Source organism: Rhagoletis pomonella, unplaced genomic scaffold (assembly GCF_013731165.1).
Source record: "Rhagoletis pomonella isolate Grant_MI unplaced genomic scaffold, Rhpom_1.0 Rhpom_scaffold_00008, whole genome shotgun sequence".
In the NCBI taxonomy this organism is placed as follows: domain Eukaryota; kingdom Metazoa; phylum Arthropoda; class Insecta; order Diptera; family Tephritidae; genus Rhagoletis; species Rhagoletis pomonella.
Window position 1 is genome coordinate 11,561,970 of NW_023458562.1, and position 19,932 is coordinate 11,581,901.

The window sequence follows — 19,932 nt, forward strand, 5'->3', positions numbered from 1 at the left end:
TCTGGGAACCCTACAATTGTTTTTGTTATGTAACAGTTTTAACTGGAACAGGAGGATCGATTTTCTTCACAATTGCTACTTTTTCTGCACTTTGTACTAAAAAGTTGAATATAAACCAATAAAAATTGAAAAATCGGGCTCAACTGTAACTAATTTCACAAGCTTTCATTAAAAAAAAAGTTATCAAACTGGTTGAAAAATTAATTATGAACAGTAAATGTCAGTTTTGAACCACTGTGCGCTGGGCCTGGGTTCAATCCAGTTTCCGACCAACATCAAAAAATAAAAAAAGGCCACAAATCGGACGAGAAGCTCGGCGAAAACCGACATATTGTGTGAGCGTCAATAAATTAAATTAAATTAAATTAAAATAATATGTACATGGAAACTTCATGGGCTTTGGGCAGTTCCAAACATTATTTAATAACATTTTAACAAAAAAAAACGGTTATTTTTATTCTATTTAGAAAAATCCTGGGGTATACTGCTTAACATTTTAATCTTTTTTTATGCACTTGTATGGCATTTACATATATACATATGTATGTACATATGTACATACCCTTGCGGCCGCTGATGAAGTCAAGTGACATTTTGACTAGTTTTGGCTATTTTTCTTTTGTTTAATAAATGTTTATATTTTTTTTTTTATAAAAGTCTAGCACTTTACCTAACTAGCACCACATAAATCCACATTTCAAACTTCGTACAAAAATTATGAAAATTCAACAAACTTTAACATATGCACCCGAAAATTTTAAATTTTTTATTCAGAAAATTTTCTTGGCTGACGGTGTTATGCATTTTCTTCCATATAAAATATGCTGGCCAATTTCGTATGTATGGGGGAAAATGCCTAGCACCATCAGCAAAAAAAAAAATATTAAAAATCAACGCGTTTTCTAGTGTCTTGAAATATACACTTCACCTACTAAAATTTAATGAGCTACAAAACTGCATACCCAAAATTTTTCTAAAAATTCTAGATAAAAAGTTTAAAATTTTTGAGTGCAAATGTTAAAGTTTGTTGAATTTTTATACATTTTTTTACAAATTTTGAAATGCGGATTTAAGTGGAGCTGGTTAAGTGCTAAATAGGAATGTTAGTCCCGGGATCCCGGACTTTTTAAGGTATCGAAAATCCCGGGATCCTTGGCAAGTAATCCCGGGAGTTTCGGGATTTGTAATTTGCACTGCTGGCAAGAATAGAAACTCCGTTTCTTGACCAGTATTGGCTATATTTCTTTTTTTTTATTTAATAATTAGTAAATTTTAAACACAAATATCAATATATTCGCAAAATCATAGGCCAAATATAGTAAAATTGCGTTTTTAGTTTTTCACTCTGACGTCAACTAATTCAAAAATGATTTAAAAAATTCAGAGAAATGTGCTTAGAGAAGAAGTATGGGCATAAAATTAATGACGAAATCCTGTAGAATTTAAAAGAGACTCAAGTTTCTGGTGCAGAAGGGCTGGTAAATATTGAAAATGTCATTTTAAAATTTTATCCTTGAAATTTCGCAATATTTGTTTTTGAAAAAATCATATGTTAAGGGCTTATATAAACTCGAAAACATCCTCGAATTTCGTTCTTCTAACTTTATCAGCTTAAAAATTACCTATTCGTCCTTGTGAATCCAAAAAATTTAAATTTTTTAAATTCTGAAGAAATTTCCTTTGCATTTGCTACCCATATTTTTATTCTACATTGCATTGAATTTTTTTTAATAATTTTTGGAATTAATCATATCTTTGAAATTACAGAGTCCTTCAAAATAAATACTGCGGTCAGAGAGAAAAAATAAAAACGCCATTTTAAATAAAAAAGTAGGTTTGAAACCCATTTATTTATTATTTATTTCATTATAGGAGAGCTTCTCAAACAATATAGAATGAATTTTTTCGATTCAAGTTGTTGAAAAGTAATGAATATCTAAATCCCGGGATCCCGGGATTGTGACAACGCCACCCGGAAAATCTCGCGATCGGAAAAAGCCGAAAAATTAACATCCCTAGTGCTAAACTTTTATATAAAAAATATAAACATTAAAATAAACAAAATAAAAATAGCCAAAACTAGTCAAAATGGCACTTGAACTAATCAGCTGGCCATAAGCGTATGTACATATCGCACGTTTAATAATGTAGAGATGTAATTCAACATTTACGTTTTTGAAGATTTCAACATACCATTACTTAATAAGCTTGTTAAGGAGAATATGCTAAGCCTAACAGAAGACAAACTTCCCAAAAATGGCGAATATACGTGTCTTTCCGTCTAACTTTTGGTATACCAATTGTATGAATTGATCAAACTTTGATTGAGTTTTCCCACAAAATTGAAATTTTGAAATATTTTTTCTATATATTATTAAACGTGGGATATGTATGTATGTATATTAAGATTCCCTGAAAGCAGATTTTTGCAATATCAGAACATGCAATATTTATGACAAATTATTTAAGAGTTGCTTGAAATCCATATCTATAGGCCCTAATTTTGGAAAAAAGTTGAGTTCACTGTTATCATTTCCATTTTTATACATATATGCATTAACAACTGTATATGTACGTACATATGTATGTATGTATGTATTTTTATATTTAAATATATTATTGTTTTAATTTATTTTCAACAAGCATTTTCATACATATATACATACATACTACATGTACTGTATTTCCATATGCGCGTATGTGCATACAAATAAATAAGTATAGTTTAATTTTTTTCAGCTAGCCACTTTTGCTTCCTGGTTACCGCGAGTTCATATATATGCACAGATCAGTAAAAATTATAGATTGTTTCCACTGTTTAAAGTTTTCACAGTGGACAAGTTTTGTACTTAGTTTCTCTAAAAATATCTATGCATGTGTGTACTTATTTACTTCATTTATTTATTTATTTTTTAATTTTATTGCAATTTTTACCACAGCACACATTTATTAAATTAAATCAGAATTGCTTTTATCTATCAGCGCTGTTGCACTGCAAAACTTTGATGCTTCCGCTGTTGCTGCTGCCGTCTCCTCGAACAACACATTAGTCGCCGTTAGTCAGTTTGCAATTTGGCTACTTTGCGATTTGCACCTTACATACTACAATGACGTAGGTATTAACATTTCATCGATGCGATGCCGTTGCAGTTATCATCATCATCAACGGAGCCAACGAAACCGATGCCTCATAGCTTTGTGAGTTTAAAAAAACATTTTGCCTGTTCTTTGCTATTCTTGTTTTGATTTCATTAATTAAATTTACATTCGTTTTTTCGTTAGTTGGTAGTCATCGTCTTCGACGCTATCACTATAATAACCGTAATCGTGCTCGTTGTTGCCGTGAATACTCGTATGACTCAATAATCGCATTCAATAGCTGCAACCGCCCGCGTTTCAGTCGTGAGCTGTTTGGTTGTCAATTGAGTACTGGCACGAGCCGGTCGCAGCGGATTTTCCGATATCCGACACAGCCAGCCACAGTGTACAAGTCAAGCCAAACCAGCGAAGCAGTCATCTAATCAAGCAGTTAGTCAGTCAGCTGCAGTCACAGCTACAGTCATAGCAACATCCACAGTCTGCTCGGTGAGTGTCTGTAAGGTAAATGCCCAAGCGGACAACAGGCCCGAGTGCTCATTATGTGCAGTGCGTTGCGAGAAAGTTGCAAGAGCAATGCAACATAATATCAGCCGCAGAAGCAGCAGCAAAAACAACGAAAAACAGTGATGAACTCGAAATGAGAAATGGAAGTTTCATATTCGAAATGCTCGTGTAGCAGCAACGAAGCAACAGCGGCATACCAATGACAATGATAGCAGCACATATGGGTCTCTGCGAAGGGGTCTGAGAAGTGCTCTAGAAACGAATCTGAAAATGAATGGGAAGAGTGAATTCGGAAACTAATGCGACCATTTACATACAATATACATATGTACATACATATTGCCGTTTAAAGTACAAAACCGCGTATCAAGATAATGCGAAACCTCGTAAAGAGTAAGAGCTGTCTTATTTCAAAACGGTTCTCTCTTTTATCTCTTCCTTATCAGGACTATTCTGCGCTGGTAACAAAAATTTTTTAACCGATAAATAAAGTTCCAAACAATTTTTAAATCCTTTTCGCATACTGTGGACTCTTGTGAAATGTGCAATTTCAGAATTTTCACAAATCTTCATAGCTGAATTGCTTTATATTTTGACTGAATTACCAACGTAACTAGAATTGCAGTGTCAAGAAGTGGGTGGTAACATTTTTTGGTAATAAAATTTTCCGGTTACAAAATTAGCGGTAACGTTCAGAATATACCTGTATATCTCTAAATATCGATATTTTGATATGAATGGAGCTTCCGGTGAGCAAATCCATATTTAGCCTAAATGTCAGTTACGAGGTTTTGTAGAACCACGGTACGCGGTTTTGCACTTTAAACGACGATGTGTACTCATGTATGTATGTATTGAGATCTAGGAATGTACATATGTATGTAAAGACGGTTACATCGAATTCCGGTGGCAAAATAGACTACAATAAGAACGCTCATGTTAACAGTGTAAACAGCGCAAACGCAAAAGAGCTGGAGCAAAATGGGAGCGTAAACAGCGAGTTACGAAGTGGCAGTTCATGCATGACTACGCCACATCAACAATGGGTGAAATAGGGTTGTACGATACGCAACAAACCCTGCGAGAATCTGTCAATTAAATTCAAACAAATGCAAGTACTATACGTACATATGTATAGGTAAATATGTATGCATATTTATATAACTCACACGAGGCTTTGATGTGAAACAAAAATACCAATGGAATGGTCGCATTACGAAATTTATCACAACTAAGTACTTCCAGTACCAACTCGTGCCCGTATTCTAACTCGTAATCACACATAGATATTCGTATTTAAATTCTTCGTCTTCGAGTCTGCATTCGTACATATACACTTTTCTATTTCCATGTAATACAACGATCCCACGAAAGCATGCATGCACATTAGGGTGGTGCAAAAACAGTAAAGTCGGAATTGTAATGCCCTAACCCCCTACGATTGTTCTATATAGAAAAAAAGTATACCCCTAAGTTTATATTTTGAAATCAAAAAAATATTTGGAGGTCGCTCAAAGCGCTCAAAGAAAAAACAATTTTTCGTAGAAATGGTGTCGAGTTCTTGAAAATCAATATTTTTCGACCGGAAAACTCTGGTTATCATCAGGAGACTTTCAGTAATAACACCCAATTGCTTATTTAACCATTTTTTAATACTAACGATTTTTTATTGGTCTCCCCATTGCATTTTTCGGGGTTTTTGTGGGTTATTGGCGGACCTATAAATTATAGGTGCGATGAAAAAATTGTTAAATAAACAATGGGGAATCTCCTGCAGATAAACATAGTTTTCAGATGGAAAAGTATTGATTTTTAAGAATTCTATACCATTTCTACGAAAACTCGTTTAGCCACCATATAAAAAACATGGAAAACTTTGCGCGCTTTGAGCGACCTCTAAAAATATTTTGATTTCAAAATAAAAAAAATTGGGTATATTTTTTTCGGTATATAACAATCCAAGGGGGTGAGGCATACAAATTCCGACTTTACTTTTTCACATGCATTTTTGGGCCACCTTAATGTACACACATATGTATGTGGGTATTAACATTAAGCTGTACAATGTTTAACTCTGAAGAATTTATGATGTTAACAACAATACCGCGTTAATAACAGCGAAACTTTTGGGGCTCTGTCACACGGTCAGTAATTATCGCGATATTTGGATCGCGATCCATATTGACGGATTGATGGATCGCGCTTGAATGCTCCATGTTAAGTATTTGCATAATTTTTGTGCTGAACGCTTATTATATCGCAATTATTTTATACGAATAGTTGACAGATAACGCATTTCATATATATTTTCAAATTTCCAATGCTAATTTAAATACTTTCAATTTGTTTTGAAAGGTTTTAAGCGCCGAGAGCGAAGGTAGAGCGAATATGTTTTCGATTTTCACATTATGAGAGTACAAGATGTATTGACGAAATATATGAATCACGTTTTGTAAAAGCTAAACCTTCAATATTTATTGCGATCCGCGATCCAGATTTCCAAATTTGTGGAAATTTTGCGATATGGATCAAGATCCATCAATATTGCATGCTACACAGTCAATAAATATCGCGCTACTTGGATCACGTCAGTAAATACTGACCGTGACCTACCGATACCATTGCAAAAAGTGAGGTAATTTTTTTTGCTGGGTTGGAGCGAGAACAAAATTTTTCTTTTCCCTCCTGTTACCTGCATCTTCATCAGCGAGAAGAAATTTGTGGGTTTTGGCAACATGTGGGTATTAGGGTGCCCATCGAAAATGTTTTTTTTTTTTTTAATTTCAAGACCCTACACTCTAAATAAATAAATTTAGAGGTCGCGCCCTGTCGATTTAGGTTAGAAAATACGATTTTGTAGATTTATGAGTTCTTAAATTACTATCTTTGATTCGATTTCAAAGATCAAATATGATCTGAGAAGAGGACATATAGGCCTTTAAAATGGTGTATAATAATATATTTGCGGACTTGGCTTGTTGGAATTTTTTATCGGGTAAAAACAAAAACACATATTTCTCTTAATTATATGAATTTTGGCCATCGATAAGTTCCACAATTTCAAAATATGTGACACTATCCAAAATTAAATCTATTTTCAAATAATACTGATAGCTCATTTATTGCAAACGCATAGAAATTGTCGAAGTTAGGCGACTTTTGTGTATATGTACCGGAGTTTCAGATTTTTTGAGCAGAGCGGCTGAGGAATTCATCAATATTTATTAAAAACTGGTTTTCAAGAATTTTTAGGAAAATGGGGTTGGCACCGCCCCCTTATGTCATATATGTGTATCTCAAAACCTACTTGATCAATGTCAACATTTGGTGAACACATTGCGCCTAGGCTCCTTAAGTGCCATATTGAAATTTTTTGAAATCGGACACAACGTGTATACCAAATTTGGTCGAGATCGGTCAAGTAGTTTTTGAGATACGCCTATATCATAGAAGTGGGTGGTGCCACACCCATTTTCCTAAAATTTCTTGAAAACCCACTTTTTTGCTAAAGAGCGATTATATATATTAATTTTGAATAAATATTGATGAAGTCCTTTGCCACACTGCGCAAAAAATCTGAAATTCCGGTACATACACTCATATAAATTCAAGGCCGTATTTAAGAAAAATCACCTAAATTCGACAATTTTATGCGATTGCAATAAATGAGGTATCAGTTTATTTGAAAATACATTTTATTTTAGATTGTAGAAATTATCGGTGGTCGAATTTAAAAAAAAATTAAGAGAAATATGGGTCTTTTTTCTATTTCTTCTTCTTCTTCTTCTTTTTTGGCGCTGTAACCGCCTAAGCGATTTTGGCCGAGTTCAGCAAAGCACGCCAGTCGTTTCTCCTCTGTGCCAACTGACGCCAATTGGAAACGCCAAGTGAAGACAAGTCCTTCTCCACCTGATCTTTCCATCGCAGTGGGGGTCTCCCTCTTCCTCTGCTACCACCAGCGGGTTCCGAGTTGAATACTTTCAGAGCTGGAGCGTCGGTGTCCATTCGAACGACATGACCAAGCCAGCGGAGCCGCTGTATTTTAATTCGCTGCACTATGTCCATATCGTTGTAAAGCTCATACAGCTCATCGTTCCATCGTCTGCGGTACTCGCCGTCGCCAACGCGTAAAGGACCGTAAATCTTCCGCAAAATCTCTCTCTCAAACACCCCAAGAGCCGCCTCATCGGATGTTGTCATTGTCCATGCTTCTGCGCCATATACCAGGACGGGCATGATGAGTGACTTATAGAGCGTGGTTTTCGTACGTCGAGAGAGGACTTTACTCCTGAATTGCCTACTCAGTCCAAAGTAGCACTTGTTGGCAAGAGTGATTCTACGTTGGATTTCAATGCTGACATTATTATCGGTGTTAATGCTGGTTCCCAAGTAAACGAAATTCTCTACTTTCTCGAAATTGTAACTGTCAACAGTGACGTGGGTGCCAAGGCGCGAATGTGCTGACTGTTTGTTTGATGACAGGAGATACTTCGTCTTGTCCTCGTTTACCACCAGACCCATGCGCTTTGCTTCCCTATCCAACTTGGAAAAGGCAGAACAGACTTCGCGGTTTTTGTTACCGATGATGTCGATGTCATCGGCATAAGCCAGCAAATGCACGCTCTTGTAGTAAATTGTTCCTGAGCGGTTCAGTTCTGCAGCTCTTATTATCTTCTCCAACATCAGATTAAAGAAGTCACATGAAAGGGAGTCGCCCTGTCTGAAACCCCGTTTTGTGGCGAACGGCTCGGAGAGGTCTTTTCCAATTCTGACGGAGCTGGTGGTATTGCTCAACGTCATTTTACACAGCCGTATGAGTTTTGAGGGGATGCCAAATTCAGACATAGCGGCGTATAGGCAACTCCTTTTAGTGCTGTCAAAAGCGGCTTTAAAGTCGACAAATAGGTGGTGAGTGTCGATCCTTTTCTCGCGGGTCTTTTCCAAGATTTGGCGTATTGTGAATATCTGGTCTATGGTGGATTTGCCAGGTCTAAAGCCACACTGATAAGGCCCAATCAGTTCATTGACGGTGGGCTTCAGTCTTTCACACAATACGCTCGATAAGACCTTGTAACCTATGCTTAGAAGGCTGATCCCGCGGTAGTTGGCGCGAATGGCGGGGTCACCTTTCTTGTGGATTGGGCAGAGCACACTTAAATTCCAGTCGTCGGGCATGCGTTCATCTGACCATATTCTGCACAAGAGTTGATGCATGCACCTTATCAACTCCTCGCCGCCGTACTTGAATAGCTCAGCTGGCAGGCTATCAGCTCCAGCGGCTTTGTTGTTTTTCAGCCGCGTTATTGCTATACGTACCTCGTCATAGTCAGGCGGTGGAACGTCGACTCCGTCATCATCGACTGCGGGCTCGGGTTCTTCTTCTCCACAACTTTCCGTGCTGCTACCATTTAGTAGGGCGGAAAAGTGTTCCCTCCATAATTTAAGTACGCTCTGGACATCAGTTACTAGGTCGCCATTATTGTTATTGTTACAGGAGTGCGCCCCGGTCTTTAAACCTTCCGTAAGTCGCCTAACTCTCTGGTAAAATTTTCGGGCATTCCTCCTGTCGGCCAGCATTTCAAGCTCTTCGCACTCACGTATTTCTGCCTCTCTCTTCTTATTGCGGCAAATACGTCTCGCTTCCCTCTTCAGATCCCTATAGCGGTCCCACATAGCGCGCGTTGCGCCCGATCGCAGCGTGGCCCGGTACCCGATAAAAAATCCCAACAAGCCTAGTCCGACAGTAGATTATTATATACCATTTTATAGGCCTATATATCCTCTTCTCAGATCATAGTCGTTCTTTGAAATCGAATCAAAAATAGTTATTCAAAAACTCATAAATCTACAAAATCCTATTTTCTGACCTAAATCTCATAAAAACGAATAAAATTAGAGGGTAGGGTGTTGAAATTTCCAAAAAAAAGCATTTTCGATGGGCACCCTAGTGGGTATGGATTGGTAAAGACACCAAAATGGGTTTCCTTGTTTCCAAGATTACGGAAATGTTTCGATCACCTGAGTTCCGTAAGCTAAGCTTTACTTTCTATGATACTAGGCCCATACAAATGGTCATTAGGGTGGTCCTTAAATGTAGGAAGCAAATTTTTACATCAGATTTCTTAAGCCTCAACCCCTACGTTGATGCTAGGTACCATAGTCGAAGATATCATATACAAATTTTGTTCCCGATTGGAGACGGTTGAGGCGTGTCGCACAGGGGGCGAAGTTCAGTTTCCTCTTTGGAGGCTCAAAAAATTAAAATAAGTATCCTTTTCATCTAATAGACAAAACCGCTTCAACCATAGTCGCAGATATCACATATAAAGACTAAGTATCATCCTAAGTAGAAATGAGCGAAAAAATTTTTTGTTTTATAATATAACTCCAAATATTGCGAAAAACCGTGTTTTTACACTTAGAGGTTAGGATATCTCAAAATTCTGACGTGGTAGAGATATTCTGCAGCCAGTTTTGGATTCAGCACCGAAAAATCTACAAAAACCGATGCACTTAGGTGGCAAAAAGAGATAAAATTTTTCGAACTGTGTAATCTATCAATAATCAAGAAAATAAAGAAAAATACTTAACTTATCTGCGTGCTAGCATTTTCAACGCGAATACAATTTTACAAGAACGCAAGAACGTGGGTTTGCAACTTCATCTTTTTATCAATCATGGTTTGCATTTTAGTGCATTTAAATTTGTAGAAATTTTAGTTAAAAAAAAGCACTAAAAAGGGCACTAGGCACTAAACCATTTTGTTTGGCGTTTTAATTTTCAAAAAGCACTAAATCTAGTGCTTAAAGCACTAAGTTGGCAACTATGGCTCTCGCATGTATTTGCATGTGATGCTTACGCTCTTTAAGCAGGCGCTCACTCTCTGTCCATGCTTGTATAAGAGCAAATTTGACATCGATATAACTTTTGCTAACTTTGTGCCTTTCGCAAGAAATTAAGTGCGTTTAGGGAATTAAAAGGCGAAAATTGTTTAGTTTAGCGCTTGTTTTGTTCTTTGGTGCCCTTTTCAAGGCAATTTTATAATAAAAACGTGATTCTATGGTGACATTGTATTTGACTTACACATATGTTAGTGTTTGGATAATATGCTCTAAGTTAATCCAAACGCAATATTTTCACAGTCTCTATCACGGAGTCCATAGAATATTCTGCTAATTAGCTGGGTGTGCGCATTTGTACAAAAGTAAGCAATTGCATGAAAATAAAGCCTCTAGAAAAACCAAGTTTTGGAAATTGTTTTACGAATAAAAAAACATTTTGCAAATTAAATTTATTAAATTGATTAACTGCGCATAGTTGGTAATATTTACAAGTTTCATTGTGTGATTACTTAAAATATTTGAACATACAGCTTTATATGCGAAAATCCCATTAAACACAGCAACACAAAATTTGTGTTTTTTTTGGGGGGAGAATTGGGCTATTTTCAGTATTTTGGTGCTTTTTTAAATAAAAAACTTGGCGATCAGGGCTGCCAACTTGGCTCAAACCGTGCCATTTTTGGCACTATTTTACTTGAAATGGCACTGAATTTTTCAATTTTGCACAAAGTGCCAAAATGGCACTTTTGAAAAAAAGCCAAATTTAAATACATTTTTGTGAAATCCTTTGCGTGTACTTCTTTTTCTCAACTAAAATTTTCTAATTTCTATAGTGTATACAACTGGTTTATCTTACTTTGACATTGGGCTTTTGTTTTAATTTGTCTAATTTTAATGCTAATGGGAAGAACTAAAGAGAATGACACCTTTTTTGGCACTTTTAATTTTCTATTTGGCATGTTTTAGCACTTTTTTTATCCTCAATATAGCACTTCATAGCTATGTATGTTTGGCAGCCCTGTTGGCAAATTTGATCACTAGCAGACCTTCACCGAGCGCTCTTTGCTGGGTTCGGACTACAAAAATGGAAGTAAATATCAAGTATTCGTAGTAGATGTGCATTTCTTATCTTTATAAAAAACAATTAATTTCTCCTCGTATCCTTGTACAAATAAGGAGCTAAAGCGGCCTTATAAGGGTCGATATCTGTAGACTGGAAAATCGGCCAGCTAGTGGTTGAGATGTCATTTACACGGGTCGATTTTGGTTGAACGACAAAAATCTACCAGAAAATCGACCCGTGTAAAGGCGCCTTAATCCAGCGAGCAATTATCATTAAAGCTAAAATGCCTTGGTTAAAATTAATAAAAAGTTATTTCATTCTTTCTTTACCGGGACAATTGTTACATCGGTGGACAACGACGCAATTACAGAACTTTAGACAGAGCAATATTTTTCGATCGGGTTCAAATCGGGCGATTGTGAGGGCCTATTCACGAATTCAAGTGTATTTGCAAAGTTGCTGTAGCTTACCAATGTAACAATCGTGTCGATAAAAAGGTAAAATATAACTTTTAGTTTGCTATTAAAAACCCCACCTCCTTTCTATTTGAAGAGTAAATTTGTTGATGCAACTAGGTTTCAAATTTTTTCAACAAAACGGAACAAATCTACTCCTATCGGAGCGAAGTCCGAACGATGGCTTATTGTGTATATTAGGAAAATGTATGCTCTTTGTTTAGTACACAAAGTCAGTATTACCGCAGCTAGGGATGCAAATTTTGGAGGGTAACATCGATACATCGATGTTTCGATGCATCGGAAAAATTAACATCGATGCTAAAATACATCGCCAGAAAAACATCGATATATCGATGGTTTTCGATGTTTCACAATTTGTTAGGTTGTAGTCACATTAAAAGGAAAATTTAAAACTTTTCAATTACAACTCTCCGTAATTCAATTAGAAAAATACTTACATATGGATGTATTTCCCTGTATTTATTTACCATTCCTAGACTCTTCCTATAAATAGAATAAAAATGCTTACCGTAGTAAGTTCGCTGAGACTAAAAATCCAACTTCGTTGAAATTTTAACGGGAACCCGGTACTTTTTAAATCATTAAGTAAGCATTTTATCGAAAGATGCGAGTAAACCGGAATTAATGAATGTTCCCCAAAAGCATAAGTAATAAAAATGCATGGCCAGTCAAACAAATTTAGGAGCTTAATGGGTAAGTTGAGTTCAAGTCTGAAGCTGGGATCACACGATTTGTACATTTGGCTAAAAATTTGTCAAATTCATAGACAAATCGTGTGAACGCTAAATTACATTTGTCATTTATCAGAAAAGCCAAATATTTGCCTTCTTGTGGCAAATGAAAAACAACCCTGGTGGCCAAATCGTATGAACGCAATGCTGCTACATAAGCCAAATAAAAATTATGGAAATGACCAAATATCTGATTTGCCACTTGATGACAAATGCTAGTGACAAATATACAAATATTGTTGAGCGGTATTGCCATTTCGTGCTTATGAACCTTTGCATTTTCCAATTTTGGTAAAATTTTAATATTTAATATAATATTCGTATCCGAAAACTACCGAAAAATGTCACGTTATTTGAAAACCAAAATTTTAAAATATTTGCTCAAACTGAACGTTTGAAAACATGTACATATACATACGTATTCGACAGTAGCTGAGTGTGCAGAGAAGCGTGCGACTAATTGTAACCTTCATGCGGTCCCAGGTTCTTATGCCGACAGACGAACATATTAAAAGTATAATTAATTTCTGAGTATAATTAACTATGATAAAGCATATTTGAAGTTCAGAATGAAAAATTTCAGAAAACCAACCGGAAAAGTATTCGTTTCACAACCCTTCGTGGCACTTTACTATTCACCTTTCTTTCAGTTTTCGGATCTCTCCGCAGTTTTTGCTGGCTATACACATATACATGCATGCATATCGTCGTATAAAGTACAAAACCGCGTATCGTCATTCTGCAAAATCGCGTAACTGACATTTGCTGCCAAAAATTGGATTTGCTTACAGAAGCTGTTGGCTCAATCCTTATCCATTCGTCCTGAAATATACTATCCAGAAATGCGATTGCTTTATAAAAAAGAGAACCATTTTGAAATATGAGTGTTTTTACTATATAGATAATAATTTATACAACCTCACATAGGCGGCTTTGCATTTTGTTGATACGCGGTTTTGTACTTCAAACGACGATATACAGATTATTAAAGACGATCTAATTTACATTGTGTGACAAAAAAAAATGTATATAGTTTTTTCGAGGTTCACACTTGTTGTAGGTCTATTCAAGCAGTAAAATCTGCATACTGAGAATTTTAAATACACCCTCAAAATATGGGCTTAAGGTCAAAAACCGCGTTTTTCAAAGGGTGACGCACAGGTATACTTGCTCGTAACTTTATTTCTGTTTACCCGGTGAAAAATACATATTTATGTATGTGATTCAAGATAAGACATTTCGCTGCTTAAACAAATAAATTGATAATTTATCTTAAGAAATGGCAAAGGAATCAGTGATCGGACTTAAAAAAAAGTGTGGTAGAATCTAAAAAAAATGTGGTAGATTTCAAAAAATGTGGTAGATCTCAGATTTTGGATCAAACTTTGTACAAAAATTAAAAAAAATCTGCAAGGTTTCTCCTAAATTGCAAACATTTTAATTAGAATCTAAAACAAAATTAATTTTAGTATAATAAAGTGCAAGATTGAAGTTGATAAAATTGCGTAGGTTTTGGCAATTTTTTTCCTTGATAGTTTCGAACATATTTTGAAAGTTTTCTGCAACCTTGCAGAGTGCTGCCAGCTTTTCTTTTTATCACATCACGATGTAGCAAGCAAATGTGGCTCGTTCCAGAAATGCTGCTTGGGATTTGCCGATTTTGACAATTCTCAAGTAAAAGTAAACAACGCTTTAGAAATTTGAGATGCACTGAAATTTGCTAATGCTTTCACAAAATCGCCGGTTTTTATCATTTTCGCTATTAATTCTTTTTATAAATCATATATTTTGCAATTTAACACAATAAAACCATGTTTGATGTCGAAAAATTGAATATTGAGAAAATTTACTATTTTACAGTTTATTTTATCCTCCCATTCTGCCTGTTGTTAGTGTTTAGTGTTGGACAATTTTTGCTCTTAAAATTAAGGAAATTATGTTGAGCAAAAATAAAACTACTCAAAAACGCGAATATGTGGTAGATTTCAGACCTTGTGTGGTAGGTGTGCTCAAAAAAGTGGCAGATCTACAACAATGTGGTAGAAGTCCGATCACTGAAAGGAATCTTACAGAGTATATCGATGGCTGAGTGGAAGATCGACCTATCTCGGCAACCAGTTCGAAAACGCCCTATCTCAGAAAATTTTTTAACAACGCGCTATCTCAGAAAACTTTTCAAGAACGCCCTACTTCAGAATTTTTGAACTGGCTTCCGAGATAGGTCGATCTTCATGTCAGCCATCGATATGCAAAATTAAAATTTTTAAAATTTTTTCATTTTAAATTACGACTTGTCCGACTATTTTGTTAACTAGTATACATACATAGGGTGCCCATTCTCAAGACAAATTAACCATTTATAAATGGTTGTAAACAACGAAATGTTTTCTCTTAAATGCCATATGTAAGTATTTTTCATCGGGCAAACAGAAATAAAGTTACGAGAGCAAGTATATGCTTCAACCTATGAAAAACGCGTTTTTTACCTTCAGCCCAGATTTTGAGAGTGTATTCAAAATTCTGAGTACATGTGCGTATATATTATTTTTGTTTATTTCACTTCAAATCTCACGAAATCATAAATGCAAAAGTATGGTTGACACCGGATCAGCTGTTTAAGTATTTATGACCAAATGGTTAAATCGTGTGAATGAATTTGGACAATATTTGTCACTTTACTGCAGTGCGCAAATGTGTGCCAAATCATTTGGATCTTTGGCAGCCAAATCGTCTGATCGCTAAACAAATCATTTGTACATTGCTATCCAAATGCGCAAATGTGGACAAATCTAAATTTGGCATTTTGTGTACAAATGTACAAATCGTGTGATCCCTGCTTGAGTCACACTAAAGTCGATGTTAAAACATCGTTGAAACTGGCATCGATGTATGTTCGATTTAGCGATTTTAGGCAATTGTAAACATCGATGGCAAATATCGAATTTTGAACCGATATTATCGATGTTTCAAAAATATCGATGCTTCGTTTGCATCCCTAACCGCAGCCGTACTGCGATGAACATGATGTCGGTGGGATATAAATAATTTTTTTCGCAACTTTTCATACCCTTCCTCCCGTAAACTGTTTTTCCCTTTCTCCAGCCCGCGCTCGCACTTTAGCTACTGCGCGGGCAAAAAAGTGCCCATGTCTGCACTAGGGTGCCCATCGAAAATGCTTTTTTTTTTTTTTGGAAATTTCAACACCCTACCCTCTAATTTTATTCGTTTTTATGAGAAATATTATTGCCTATTTTTACAGATTTTTTAAAGGTCATTTAGAGATTGCGACCTGTCTATTTAGGTCAGAAAACACGATTTTGTTGATTTACGAGTTTTTGAATGACTATTTTTGATTCGATTTCAAAGATCAAATATGATCTGAGAGGATATATAGGCCTTTAAAATGGTATATAATAATCTATTGTCGGACTAGGCTTGTTGGGATTTTCTATCGGGTAAATTGAAAAAAGACCCATATTTCTCTTAATTTTTTAAATTTTGACCATCGATAATTTCTACAATTTCGAAATATGGAGCACTATCTAAATCTTAATCTATTTTAAAACAAACTCCTCATTTATTGCAATCGCATAAAATTGTCGAATTAAGGTGATTTTTCTTAAATACGGCCCTGAATTTATATGAGTGTATGTACCGGAATTTCAGATTTTTTGCGCAGTGTGGCAAAGGACTTCATCAATATTTATTCAAAATTAATATTTATAATCGCTCTTTAGCAAAAAAGTGGGTTTTCAAGAAATTTTAGGAAAATGGGGGTGGCACCACCCACTTCTATGATATAGGCGTATCTCAAAAACTACTTGACCGATCTCGACTAAATTTGGTATACACGTTGTGCTTAGTCGCCCTAAGTACCGCCTTGAATATTTTTGAAATCGGACAAAACCTACTCCTCCTAAAACATAGCTAGCTTTGATTTTTTTTGAAATTACCGTTACGTTGGTGAAGCCCGTGGTTTTTGTCCGATTTCAACAAATTTCAATATGGCACTTAAGAAGCCTAGCGCAATGTGTTCACCAAATGTTGACATCGGTCAAGTAGGTTTTGAGATACACATATATGATACAAGGGGGCGGTGCCAACCCCATTTTCCTAAAAATTCTTGAAAACCCACTTTTTTGCTAAAGAGCAATTGTATTTATCAGTTTTTGATAAATATTGATGAATTCCTCAGCCACTCTGCTCAAAAAATCTGAAATTCCGGTACATATACACAAAAGTCGCCTAACTTCGACCATTTCTATGCGTTTGCAATAAATAGCTATTAGTATTATTTAAAAATAGATTTAATTTTGGATAGTATCACATATTTTGAAATTGTGGAACTTATCGATGGTCAAAATTTATTTATTTAAGAGAAAAATGTGTTTTTGTATTTTATCCGATAAAAAATCCGAACAAGCCAAGTCCGACAGTAGATTATTATATACCATTTTAAAGCCCTATATGTCCTCTTCTCAGATCATATTCGATCTTTGATATAGAATCAAAAATAGTAATTTAAGAACTTATAAATCTACAAAATCGTATTTTCTAACCTAAATCGACCTTAAAAAATGTATAAATTAGGCAATGATATTTCTAATAAAAACGAATAAAATTGGGGTGTAGGATCTTGAAATTTCCAAAAAAAAAAGCATTTTCGATGGGCACCCTAATACCCACATGTTGCCAAAAACCAGAAATTTCTTCTTGCTGATGAAGATGCAGATAACAGGAGGGAAAATAAAAATTTTGTTCTTGCTCCAACCCAGGCAAAAAAAAACCAAATTTTTTGCAATGGTATCGGTAGGTTAAGGGCCTTGTCTAACGGTCAGTATTTACTGACGTGATCCAAGTAGCGCGATATTTATTGACTGTGTAGCATACAATATTGATGGACCTTGATCCATATCGCAAAATTTCCACAAATTTGGAAATCTGGATCGCGGATCGCAATACCGTCAATAAATATTGAAGGTGTAGCTTTTACAAAACGCGATTCATATATTTCGTCAATACATCTTGTACTCTCATAATGTGAAAATCGAAAACATATTCGCTCTACCTTCGCTCTCGGCGCTTAAAACCTTTCAAAACAAATTGAAGGTATTTAAATTAGCGTTGGAAATTTGAAAATAATTATGAAATGCGTTATCTGTCAATTATTCGTATAAAATAATTGCGATATAATAAGCGTTTCGCACAAAACTTATGCAAATACTGATGCGATAAATATTGAACATGTAGCATTCAAGCGCGATCCATCAATCCATCAATATGGATCGCGATCCAATATCGTGAGAATTACTGACCGTGTGACAGGGCCCTGTTGTTAACATCATTAATTCTTCAGAGTCAAACATTGTACAGTTTAATGTTGATGTTGGTAAGGCTTCCTCAAATGGGCACCGAATTTACCAACATTAATATTTTTCAATGATATTCAGGCAGCGCCGAGTTTTGTAGTCGAACAGTACACTGTGTAATTTTTGTTGATTCCAAATAGTTTTTTTTTTAATCAACAGTTGAAAATTGGTGCAGTGTTTTGGAAATTTTTATTTTTCTAATAACTGTTACCCAGGTTTTTTTGAGAAATAAAAGGATCCTATACAGATTTTTCGAAAAAGGCATTTTATTGTTAATTTTCCACAGATTTTACTTTAGTTGTATTAATTAGTTTTTAAATTTTAATCCTTATTTACATTTGCCAGCAGTGTAAATTTTGAGAGAAAAGTTCATTTGGCACGCAGATCTTCGTCAGTTAATTTATTCCATATCTCCTGTAAGGCTAATTTTCTCCGTTTTGAGTCCCTTATAACCCCCCTTTTGTCCAACATAAGGCCTCATACTCAAAAATCTAATAGACTCGGAACTGGTGACTAGGAGGGCCATTCATTCGACCAAGCCTATACAGTTTTTTTTTGTCTTTTTTATGCAAAGCCTAAGAAAAAATACACCTGAAAAAGAGTTGCGTGCCAAATGAACTTTTCTCTCAAAGTTTACACTGCTGGCAAATGTAAATAAGGATTAAAATTTATAAACTAATTAATACAACTAAAGTAAAATCTGTGGAAAATTAACAATAAATACTTTTTTCGCAAAATCTAAAAGGACCCTTTTATTTTTAAAAAAAAAACGGGGTAACAGTTATTGGTCGCCATACTGTACATTAAGGTGGTCCAAAAATTCATGTGAAAAAGTAAAGTCGGAATTTTTATGCCCTCACTCCCTTGTTTCTGTACCACCCCCTCACCCCCTTATTCTATACCGAAAAAAATATACCCCACTTTAGTTTTTTTTTTTAATCAAAAAATATTTAGAGGTCGTTCAAAGCGCGCAAAGTTTTCCATGTATTTTATATGGGGGAAAAACAACTTTTCGTAGAAATGGTATAGAATTCTTAAAAATCAATACTTTTCTATCGGAAAACTATGTTTATCTGCAGGAGATTCCCAGTTGTTTATTTAATCATTTTTTCATCGCAACTATAATTTATAGGTCCGCCAATAACCCACAAAAACCCCGAAAAATGCAATGGGGAGACCAATAAAAAATCGTTAGTATTAAAAATGCTTAAATAAGCAATTGGGTGTTATTACTGAAAGTCTCCTGATGATAACCAGAGTTTTCCGGTCGAAAAATATTGATTTTCAAGAAATCTACACCATTGCTACGAAAAATTGTTTTTTTCTCAAGTAAAAATACATAGAAAACTTTAGCGCTTTGAGCGACCTCCAAATATTTTTTGATTTCAAAAAAAAAAAAAAAAAAAATGGGGTATACTTTTTTTCTATATCCTAGGGGATGAAAGCATTACAACTCCGAATTTACTGTTTTTGAACCGCTCGAAGACGAGGATTTTAAATACAAATATTGATTGATTTAGATCAGAATAGGTCTTCATTAGGGTGCCCATCGGAAATGATTTTTTTTTGGAAATTTCAAGACCCTCCTACCCCTAATTTTATTCGTTTTTATAAGAAATATTACTGCCTATTTTTATAGATTTTTTAAAGGTCATTTAGAGGTCGGGACCTGTCGATTAAGTCAGAAAATAGGATTTTGTTGATTTATGGGTTTTTGGATGACTATTTTTGATTCGATTTCAAAGATCGAATATGATCTGAGAAGAGGATATACATATAGCCCTTTAAAATGGTATATAATAATCTACTGTCGGACTAGGCGTGTTGGGATTTTTTATCGGGTAA

General features: G+C 35.2%; 1 protein-coding gene and 1 long non-coding RNA gene across 11 annotated transcripts in view; one reads left to right on the top strand and one right to left on the bottom strand.

Annotated features, from left to right (window-relative positions):
* Positions 1-19,932, bottom strand: part of LOC118744187 (neurogenic protein mastermind) — a 209,864-nt gene that overhangs the window by 44,415 nt on the left and 145,517 nt on the right. The gene's annotated exons all lie outside the window — the stretch shown is intronic.
* On the top strand, positions 3,151-5,035 carry LOC118744190. Of its 2 annotated transcripts, none has more exons than XR_004993517.1 (3): positions 3,151-3,198; positions 3,283-3,600; positions 4,463-5,035. It is a non-coding gene; the product is annotated as an uncharacterized LOC118744190 (long non-coding RNA). The 2 variants fall into 2 exon arrangements; XR_004993518.1 differs by having other exon boundaries at positions 3,283-3,585.